Genomic DNA, 11,861 nt, shown 5'->3' with positions numbered 1-11,861 from the left:
GATGAATACCCCATAGCCGTACACTTTAACTATAATACTTTCTCATAATGAAATTGAGTAAAATATCCATAATGAAGCTCAGCCCATTCTATTCCACTTTATTAAGATTTTTCTTTCACATGTTAAAGCCTCTTTCATCATTTAGGACTCATTTCTTCTGCATGCTGAAATTTATAAATGCCAAGGAATATTTCTGACTAGAAAGATCTAACGATAGGAGTGTATTACTAGTAACCCTTTAACCGCTCTCTGTGGGCACAGTTTAATGAGGAAGGCCTCCGAGCCTCATATGAAACCACTTATATGAAGTAGTGGATGCAACTCATCTCTGTAATCAGACTGTGTGGCCCACATCCAGTTTCTATTGTATATCCATTGTGTGTGTTTCCAAAAAGGCATACATTTCATTTAGCTTTGCATGTCTAAAATAGATTACTAGTAGTATCTGTTACAGAAGACTTGAAGGGTTTAAAGTAACTGTAGACAATAAAGGAGCTAGCAAAGCACCTGGCAGATATTAGTTTACAAATTTGTAGCTTTTTGTCCTGGAATATTAAGTTGGCCAATACTTTTGCAGGCGCTCCTCCTCTTAGGGGGAAAGGGGAAAAAAAACTTGTCTCCACCATTTCTTGAACTTGAATTCTGCTTAAGTTTCAACCTCAATTCCCAGTTCTCAGGAGTAACTGAAGCATCCTTACTCCTCTTTGTTTCCTAAGTAAGTTAAACATATACAAAACAAGCAAACAACAAGCAGAACAACAATAAAGCCACTGAGTTACTCAAAGAACTGCATTCGTTGCTGATCTTTTCTATGAGGTTGCAACGACCTTAAAGGCCAGGTTATAATTTATTCTGTGTTGCTTCTTCAATGCCAAATCTTTTACCAGATATGTTCAATGTTCAATAGCCATTTATTGAAATGAACAGGTTTGTAATGGAATTTTTTATATGTACAACAAACCAAAGCAGTATAAGATAAATGTACAGTTAGGAGAGTGGTTCAATAGATCTGAAAAACACACTTCCTAAACAAGCTGCTATTACCGTCAAATTGTCTTAAAACCTATGTAATAACAAGGGAGTTGTGGGTAATGTGCACTTATTTTAGGAAATTATCTGAAGTATGTCAGAGGAAAGTATCATACTGGTGAAGCAGTGCTCTTACAACTATAACATATATATGGAAGTAACCAAGTTCCAAATAGGACAAATATTGCTGCTCACAGGAAACAAATATCAGAATCAAGTGTAACAGTCTAAAATTGTCATTGAATATTGAGACTGTGAGAATTTTATTGTTCATTTCCACACTCTATCAGACATAAATTTAAAGCACCAATAATCATTGAAAAACTTCATTACATATAACATGTAATTTCACAGTTCTAACTGTAAAAGCCTTTTAATGTACACTAACTAATGTAAATAACTCCCTAATCTTTGAAGTTGCTGAAAAGTAAAAAGCAAATGAAAACAAACAGCCATTTGTAGTCAGAAGGAGTGACAAGAGCCATACTTTCTACAGCAGCCATTCTATACTTTAGCAGACATTTCAAAGAAGCCTCAAGTCATTTTTCCCCTTCCTTTTCTCCTGAGACTTTAACAAGTACTAGAGTCGTATATGTAGGGTAATCTCTGAAGCTTTGGGGAGAAGTACATAATTTTATATGCTAATTTAAAACAAGTTTCTCAGAGGTTTACCATTACTATTATTATTATCATTGTTATTGTTATTGTTGTTGTTGTTGTCATAAATAGTCGAGAGATCTGGGGTCCAGAAGAATAAATATAGGCTGTAGAAATTTCTAAACAAAGTATTATGCATTGGACAGAGAATGGTAAATCATAATATTAAAAGCAAAAACTATACTAGCATCAGTTGACATGATTCAAAATTATATGTCTGAAAATCATGTCAATAAATAAGTTGCATTTAAGCAGCAGAGAAAGTAAAACCTATAAATATAGTCTGAGATAAATATTAAATACACACCTACACTGAGAGAAATCTTAAAAAGTAAAACTACAGGTAACTATCTGTATAATTGATATTGAACCAAATGCCACATGTTATATAGATTCTGCTTTTATGTATATCTATTTAAAAACCCTTCATATATACTTTTTGAAGGCCAAAGCACTCAAATGTCCATTTCATAGATACTAAGAGTAAAATGGATATGTAGATTTAAATATCATCCTTAGGGCAAAAACAAACAAACAAAACAAAACTCAAGAGCCATATGAACTTAGTCATAGAGGATCTGAAACCTCCATTCTATGTTATCCATACATCTCTAGACAAGCTTCCTTCGTACCTTAAAGTCCATGGAAAACACTGTTGGCTAAGGAACAGCAGCTGACAAACTTTCCTTAACTTGCTGACAATTCCTTAGCACATTTTTTTTTATGCCAGATACACAGCAGTAGTGTAAGAGTTCAGAGCTTTGTCATCAGACACCTCCAGGCGAAAACATCTCCTCAGGATACATGTCAGTGGTGGTGAAATCAGCTATAAAAAACATACTTCTCCTGTGCTCAACCAATTTTAATATCTATGAGTATCCTGAAGATCTAGAATTTCCAGGCGCCACTGCTGCAAAAGATGTTTTTGTCAGGGGTTCTTTTCTCTTGTCCTTACAATATCAGTGCCATGTTCATGCACCAATGACTTGGAGGACGGAATGATTGTCCAAAGTGTGGTTAAAACCCCCATTGGAGTCTCCATAGGAAACTGAGAGGAATTGAATGAATCTGTTGCTGTGACTCATGAGCTCCCTGGAGAGATGGTTTGATGACCCAATACGGCTTGCTCATTTGCAGTTTCTAGGATTCCTAAACAAAAACAACACATTCTCTCAAGTGAAATGTAAGAAATGCTGTTTTCTGAGAAATGCTTTCATGCGTTCTTTTCCTGCGTGGTCCCTCTTTAGTGGCCCTGCCCATATTGTCAGCAGCATGGATGACACACTTCCCTTCTTTATTGTCAAAATATTTAAGCACGTAGTAGAGATAAGAACATTTTAAAACTGTTTTACAATTTCAATTTTTCTAACAGTATATGAGATGTCTTAAACCACGAACTTGCCCTTTCCTTAAAACAGGGTAAGACATTCTCCAGCTTTCCTCCCACCTGTCTTTCTTGTTGCATTGTATATATTTGAGGGAACTTTTAGAGCAGAATGGGGATGATGATAATCAATGTGGCCATGAGTTGCCAGTGGGTAGAAGGACATTGAGTTATGAGATCATCTGAGTTCCATAAAGTGATAAAATGATTGGGAAAAACCTCACAGAACTTCTACTCTTGAACTTTGAAAATTGAGAAACTTAAGTCCAGAGAGACATCTTGACCCCTGAGCTCATTCCACAGGATTTGGCCCAAGATCTCATTTTGAAAACTGCCTCTGCCCTCTTGTTAGAAAAGTTCACCATGACTTTGCATGCTCTACACTGTGACGAATACATAATTAGTGTTACCAGTGTGCAAGTGTGTGTGTGTGTGTGTGTGTGTGTGTGTGATGATTTTTATTATTTTGAGAATATCTAGGTTATCCCTCCACAGACTTTCAGTTTTCTAGCAGGTCTGTGGATGTCTTTCATTTGTGGAGGAGTGTGCAGTCTGTGAACAGTTTGACTTGTAAAAAGAATTTTATAGTTACCTAGTGGTAAGTAGTAAGTAATATGATTGCAGTTTACTCTGACATATCCCAAAGTTTTCAATAGTTTCCTAAAGGAACCTATGATTGACAGCTAAAGGATCTATGAAATTGATCACTGACAATCTCATAATCAACCAATTTCCATTTCACTTCTTCGTTCCTTTCTCATCTCAATACAACATTTAGAAAAACTCTCACAGTGTCTTAGAGAGTAAAATAATATTTGGACTATATTTCATTTATTGATAGCAAAACTTACAAAAATTTGTATATTCTTTAAAAAGAATATTTTCACTGTATCAATTATTTTCTTAAACCATTATCCCCTCCAAACTGATATTAAACAAATAGAAATCTAGCATCTGTTTACATTGGTTTTTATGATCTTTACCATTTAATACACAAAAATTTGCAATATCTTTAAAACAGGAAGAGTCATTAGTAATGAAACAAATTGTTGGAAAGTAGAATTTCCGGTCTCTATAAAGAAGCAAACAGAGATTCTAAGCACTGTCCAAGCTCTATCCAACTTAGATCAGGGCTACCTGATCCAACATTCCATCTCCAGTGATTATAAGCACCTTAATATTGATTTATAAACTTTGATCAATTTAAGCAAACAAAAATAACACATATAAACTTAAGGTATTTTGTGAGTCTATTGAACTCAACTAGCCAAGATCTGGTAGAGGCATTGTTCCCTGTTATGGGATAACTCTGTCTAAACTCCTTTTGCATGCATGTGTATTTGCTTTAGGAAACTTCTACAGTAGGTATTACCATCTTTAACTCAATTGGTTAATCAACATAAACTATTGCCCCATACTTGATCCTGTCCCTGCTTCCCCTCTCCCTTCTCTGTCACTCCTAGGAGCCCTCTTCCTTCTGCCTCCTGTGATTATTTCGTTTTCCCATCTAAATGGGATTGAAGTATCCTCACCTGGGCCTTCCTACTCATTGAACTTCATTAGGTGTTTAAGTTGTGTCATGTACTTTTTGGCTAATATCCACTTATCAATGTGTCTTTTGAGTCTGTTACCTCACTCAGGATGATATTTTCTAGTTCCATTCATTTGCCTGCAAAATTCATGATATCCTCATTTTTAATAGCTAAATAGTATTCCATTGTGTGAATGAATCATATTTTCTGTATACATTCTTTGGTTGAGGGACATCTGGGTTGTTTCCAGCTTTTGGCTATTACGAATAAGGCTGCTAAGAACATAGTGGAGCATGTGTCCTTGTGGTATGGTGGCATCTTTTGGGCATATGCGCAGGAATTGTTTAGCTGAGTTTTATTTCATTAGTGTACAAACTCGTAGGAAATAACCCTTACTGTGTTTTGGTTTTGTTTGTTTTAAGTAAAACTTTCTTTTGGTGAATGTAACATGTTCTAGGGTTGCTTTCATATGCCTTCTTCCATCAACCTGTCTAAAAGGTCATTTTATATTCCATCCTCAGATGTTGCATGCCATAGGAATTTCAGTGTTGAGCGTAACCCAGAATTTCATTTCTTATGCAAAACTATTTCTTTTGGTCACAATATACTTACTATCTGCTGGAGCAGGTAACAGATTTTTTTTCTGTTTCTATTTCCTGAGCACATAGCTCTTTGAACGCTCATCATTGTCTATTGTGACCATTTCCACATATCCTGTTCCTTGGCACATGTTGAAACACAAGCCTCTGAATGAATCAACTGTAAATTCATCAGCAGCCAATGATGCTTCAGGCAACATGCTAATCATTCTCCATTTTGGTTGTCTTTTTTTTTCTTTTTCTTTCTCCTAGAAATTTCTTTCTTTTCTAATGAACTTACCAACATTGCTGTACACTTTACATTTTTCGTTTTCTACAGAGTGTTTTTGCTTCTTTTAATTCGAGAAGTTCCAAACTTCAGTTTCCTTTGCTTGAACTATGTCTTCTTTATACTATGACACTCAGTTCAAATTCACCATTTGCTTTAGATACACTAGTTAATAGCACATCTGGGATGGATGACAAGCATATGAAAAAGGGAATGATAATTCCTCCTCCTGTCATGTCATGAAGTCAGCTTTAGATGATATGAGGTAAGACATAAATATAAAGAACTCCTGTAACATGCTCTTCATGAAATTTATATTGGAAACACATTATCAGAACCTTAAATTCTGGTGGAGCACACATTTAATTCCACCACTCAGTAGGTAGAGGTGGGCAGATGTCTGAGTTTGAAGACAGCCTGGTCTACAATTGAGTTCTTGAGTTCATATTCCTGTTCAAGACTAAAAGATATTTAACCTCCTTTTCCTTGTTTAAAACATGGGAAAACTAAAATTACTTACCTTCATTGCAGGTAATCTGAGGCCTATGAACAAATGCATTTATTTTGTTTAGAACACTAAGACCCATGAGTCATCTGTGCTAGGGCTCTTTATATACTGTTGCTGCCCTGTGGTAAGCAAAGAAAATGAATGAGAACACCAGAAAATTTTGTAAAGTTTTTGAAAGCCAAGTGTGTTAAACATAGTGTAAAAATTGGACATGCATCTCAATGTCATTTTATGTTATTTTAATATTGAGCATTTTGTGTTATTTACTTAAATAACACGATGATACTATAGAGTCTTTGGAAAGCAGTGATTTAGATGCTGTGAGAGAAAGTGTTAAGGAACCACTATCCTCTATTTCAATGATTACTACAGCAGAGGATTATGAGGATCTGCACAAGATAATCTCTACAGAGCCTGAAAAATAAAACAGAGTAATTCCATTTTTGAGATGTTGCTTTGCGATATGTGCACAACCATGAGATTGGTTCATGCACATACATAGTTGAACACTTTCCATTAGGGCTAGATATTACTTAGTAAACCGTCTACAAACTATGCACCTTAAAGCATCTCCCTTATTTACTCTAAATCTTGGGGAATATAATGAGAATGTTTTTATTAACATAATTTGTTTTATTTTTATTATGCATTTGGTTGTGTGTGGTAGGCCCAGCAACAGCAAAAAAGATAGTCAGGTATTATTTTAGTAGTTTGATGGTGTAAGTACAAACTTATACAGCTACTTTGAAATTCAATATGTTGATTCATTAGAAAATCAGAAATTGATCTATCTCAAGACCTAGTCATACAACTCCCGGGGATATACCCAAAGATGTTCCATCCTATTACAAGGATACTTGCTCAACTATGTTTCCAGCTGCTTCAGCTTTATTCCTAATAGCTAGAAACTGGAAACTGTCTAGATGTCCCTCAATCGATGAAGAGGTAAAGAAAATTTGATATATTTATACAATGGCGCATTACTCACTCAGCTATTTAAAAAATGATATCATGAAATTTGCAGCAAATAGATGGAACTAGAAAAAAATTATCCTGAGTGAAGTAATCCAGACCAAAAAAGGCAAGCATGGTATGTTCGCACTTATAAGTGAATATACGGTTATAAGTAATGGATAATCATGCTACCATTCACAGGCCCAAAGTATCAAGGAAAGCAAAAGGGGTCTGCATGGATTTGCCTGGGAAGGGAAAATAGAATAGATTTTGCAGGTGAACTGGGTGCTGGTGTAGATGGGAATAGGAGGGATCTGGTGGGAGGATAGAGAAAGAGAATTCTGGGAGAGACAATTGGAATTAAGGGACATTTCAAGACTGATGTGGAAACCTACTATAATGAGATCTCCCTGGAATCTATGAGGGTAACCATAGGGAAGACTCCTAGTAAAGAGAAATATGGAGCCCAAACTGGCTATCTTCTATAACCAGGCTAAGCTCATAATAGTGGGACTGGGGTTTCAACCCTGTCACAACACCTTCAACCTACAATTTGTCCTGCCTGTAAGATATGCTGGGCTAATGGTGGCACAGAATTCTGTGGGAGTAGTTTACCAATATTTGGTTCAATTTTAGGCCCATGGCCTTGGTGGTACATGACCAGTGGATGTGGGACTCCAAGAGTGTTGATAGCTGCCATGGTGTTGTTTGTAATAATAATGTACATATTTTCACACTCCTCTGAGGAATATACTCCCTATTAATGTTAGTGACTCCTTGATATTCAGAGACAGCATGAGTCTGGGAGGCGAAGGTATGTATGGTTAATGTCTCAGCAAAATGTTAAATGCTGGGTCTTGCTGGACAGCCCTTAAGGCTGTGAAAAGGAACTCTTAAAAACACGAGCTCAAAAATATATAATTTCTCAACCAGGCAGTGGTGGAACACACCTTTAATCCCAGCACTTGGGAGGCAGAGGCAGGCAGATTTCTGAGTTTGAGGCCAACCTGGTCTACAGAGTGAGTTCCAGGACAGCCAGGGCTACACAGAGAAACCCTGTCTTGAAAAAGCAAACATATATATATATATATATATACATATATATATATATATATATATATTCTCAACTATGCATAATATAAGGATGCCAATAGGAATTAGGAGATGAATTTAAAGAAACAAAAGCATCTGCATTAATGAGCCAGCTTGTCAGAAAGAAAGAAATCATAACAGAGAGAAAGCAGGCTTGAAAACTCTCTCTAGCAGAACATAGGCTGACAACTTGGATCCACGGTTTGACTTCCAGTCATTTGTTTTTTTACCATTCCCAGACACCCCTTCCTCAGAAGCTTTTTCTAAGCAAAGGTGTCCTTGGAAGGTGAAATCCAAGAATAGGAATGGAGAGAACATAAAAAGAGATTTGCCTTTAAGACCTTCAGCATTGAGAGAGCTGATGGTGGCAGCCTTAGAAAAGAGTTGGTTTTCTCCAAGTTAACCAAATAAGCGCAAGTTAACTTTACTGAAGCCTATTTGACTGAGGCTGAAATAGAGGCAGGCAGGTCATCAATCATTTCTTTTCTTTTTTTTTTTTTTTTAAGGTTTCCTTAATCGTGCTCCATAAGAGAAGAGCATGCTCAGGCATTTCTTCATCCTCATGGGTCTGTACCCGCTTATGAAGAAGGTCTTTACTGACTTCATACCATGTATCAAGGCTCAATGACCCTTTTTCAGGGAACCTTTCTGTATGTATTCAGAATTTTTGCAAAAGCCTTATGTACATCTTCACATCTTTCTTACTAACTGCTTGTTTCAAGACCTTAGTATACATTACTTTGCTCTTTGAATTTACTTGACTCATTTTTTTCTTTTTTTTCTTTTTTACCAAATCTTTACCTCTTTTCTCCAGCTCTATCTCACACAGAAGGTTTGCAAAACTGAGTGAAATCTGTCCCAAACCAAACTTACCCAATATACTTACCAACCCTTGTCTCAGTCCCTGTTCAGGTGCCACCTGCCAAGGCCCAGCCTGGGGCTTGGAGTAGGGTTCTGAAGAAGGGGTTGCCGGGGAGTGGCAAAAACACATAACTCAAAGTCAAATCATACGTCCAAGTGGGCGGCCTATGTTCTGCTGGAGACAGTTTTCCAGTCTGCTTTCTCTCTGTTCTGCTTTCTTTTTCTCTGATCTGCTTTCTCTGGAGATCTCTGGAGAACAAGAACAGCTCTTTAAGAATTTTTTTCTAGCAGGATTTCTGGTCTTGGTCAGAAATCCCAAGAATTACTTAGAGAGCTGACATAGCTCTTTAAGAATGTTTGCTAGCAGCTCACCAGAGAAAGTTTTTAGGCTAGCAAGAAAGAACTGCTTGGAGAACTGTCTCTGATTCACACTAAATGGAAGAAAACTTATCTTCCAGAAATATAAATTTTGGCTCTCATATCATTTATTCTTCATAGCCTTTGACATAGTGAGGGTGGATACTTAAAGTAGACCTTCCTGTGATTTATTGCAAAATCCTGATTTTATTGATCCTTTTATCAGAGGAAGATCCAAGTTTAATAATAATTTTAAAGCAATAGCTGAAAAAAGGCTAAGAATTTTTCAATAAAAATGTTTCATTGTTAAATACCTGTAAAATAGGTCCTCTGATGTGTTATTTCCTATTATTTAAGGATTGGTATCATATGTGGTTGGTAATTACATCTTTATTTTTCACTTGAGAAAACTAGACTTCAGAAATGCTAAATAATATGTCCATGGTCACAGAGTGAATAATTCGATGCTGAGACTATAAGATGCTAGAACTGATATTATCTTACTAATATTACTCTTACTATTCTTCAGTCCTCAGAAAAGGGTCTCCATCAAGAAGTTTATTAACTGAATACCAATAGCAAGATTAATTACAACATTAGTGATGATAATAAGATAGTAGATATATTAATTGGTGCTGATAGATTTATATGGCTAATAATAAGGTAGATACTTTTAAAATATTCAACTTACTCTCATCTACAGTAAGGTTGACACTATTATTACCTTTTACATGGAGGAAGTAAACACACCAATATTGCTAAATTACTTGCTACCTTTCAGGTATGAGGAGACTAGAGAATCTAGAATTTTCATCAATACTGACTGAATAATATATACTCTCCAAAATCTACTTTCTAGCCATTATGTGCTAAGATTTCTTTGCTATGTATTCTTGTACTTATATAAAAATTTCAGAAATATTCAGTTCATTATTTCCATAAGTCTATTACAATGTTTGCATCTTTCTATAATAAATATATTTTAAAGGTTGATGTTTCTGGTGAGCTATTGCCCTGTGGCTAATTGATGCTTTACAAAGTGGAAGTGATTGTGTTATTTTAATGTTTCAAATTCTTTATTGTGTTAACGTAAGAGGCTTAGAGAGTATAGTTGTAAAAGAAGAGGCAACCAGTCCTGGTTACCAAGATGAAATGAATTGATAGCATTTATAAAGGGAATGTTGGAATATGTAAACATGCATCTAACTCACTGTCATGCCAGTTAGATTGACAGCTTACTCAAGGGTTATTAATGTACAATAAATTAGACATCAGGGAATGTGAATTTTTTGCAGTCTGGTAAAGAAACTTGTAGGCTGAGATAATATGAGGGAAGGTAGGATATAGACTAAATACTTCGGGAATGAAGCCATGATTATGAGTTCAAAGTAACCAGGAAATGTGAATAGAACAATGACTGACCATAATATAAAGTTATTAAAATCCCACATGGATTAACTATAATTGGTGCAAAGTAATGGTATTGATAATGGTACAATTTAAGTTCTAGATGCAAATGTGAATAGACAGACATCACTTCATATGAATACACTGCCTGATGAAGATCCATATATTCAATAATAATAAATATTATCTAAATAATTTACAATTCAGGTTTGCTCTCGTTTGAGACAAACATTATTCACTGTTAAAACCTGACATAACTTTGTTCAGTTCTATTGTAGACTGTGTCTTCCCAAACTTTATATGTTGAAATCCAAATCCCTAATATGACAGTATTCAGAAAATAACTACTTAATGATGTAATTTATGAGTGCAGCCCTCATGATATTAGTGCCTATGTCAGTACCATTATAGGGATTGGTGTATTTCTTTCACTTATTCTGCCATGTATCTTGACTGTGGGTGGCCTTTGCAAGAACTTCACCCAGTAACAGTTACAATGGCATCATATCACTTCTGAAGAATAGGTAGCAAGGCAAGAATCTGACAATTTATTCTGAAAGGATTTTTTTTAAGCTCCAAGCATCCATGTAGCAATATGTTTTTCTGAAGTCTGATAATGGGAAGAATTCACAGTCGCTCATTCTTTATGCTGTTACAACAGAATGAATACCTGACACTGAGTAGGATTAAAAAACAACAACAACAAAAACAACCTATGAGGAAGGACCAAGAGAGCTGGAGAAGGATCTAACTATTTTTAAGGAATATACCTTCTGCAAGGTAACTCCAATGATTATGTATTTCTAAGTTCTGCCAAGGGCCTTGTTGTACTCTTCTATGTCAGGAAGCCAGAGGCAAGCAATGTTAGGAGAAGGAGAAGGCCATGATGAGGATGAGGAACAATCGAAGAAAGGTAAGGACAGGAATGAAAGCAAGGATTGTGGAGAAGAGAGGGGGCAAGTGAGAGGGAGAGGGAGATGTAACTCACCCTTTGGTAAGGAATATGCATTGTAAGGAAACTCCCACAACTAAGACTTTACTCTCATGGAAGTATCATTTATTTACTCGATAGGACTGAGTCTCAGTTCACCAGGCACTTTAACTCCCAGCACTTGTGAACTGAGAGCTAAATTTCTAAGATGTTTTGGAGGCTGTTTTAGTTCTGTGCTAATAAAAATAATCTAACAACAAACATAATTTAATGAGAAGGCAT

The 11,861-nt window shown here is 35.9% G+C and overlaps 1 non-coding gene across 1 annotated transcript; it reads left to right on the top strand.

Moving 5' to 3' along the window:
• The first annotated feature begins 9,142 nt into the window (after positions 1–9,142).
• Positions 9,143–9,203, top strand: LOC116082874. Its single transcript, XR_004115495.1, has one exon. It is a non-coding gene; the product is annotated as a U7 small nuclear RNA (small nuclear RNA).
• The last annotated feature ends 2,658 nt before the right edge of the window (positions 9,204–11,861 follow it).

The sequence above is a fragment of the Mastomys coucha genome, unplaced genomic scaffold (genome assembly GCF_008632895.1).
Source record: "Mastomys coucha isolate ucsf_1 unplaced genomic scaffold, UCSF_Mcou_1 pScaffold7, whole genome shotgun sequence".
Taxonomy (NCBI): Eukaryota; Metazoa; Chordata; class Mammalia; order Rodentia; family Muridae; genus Mastomys; species Mastomys coucha.
This window is presented reverse-complemented; position numbering and strand designations above follow the sequence as displayed.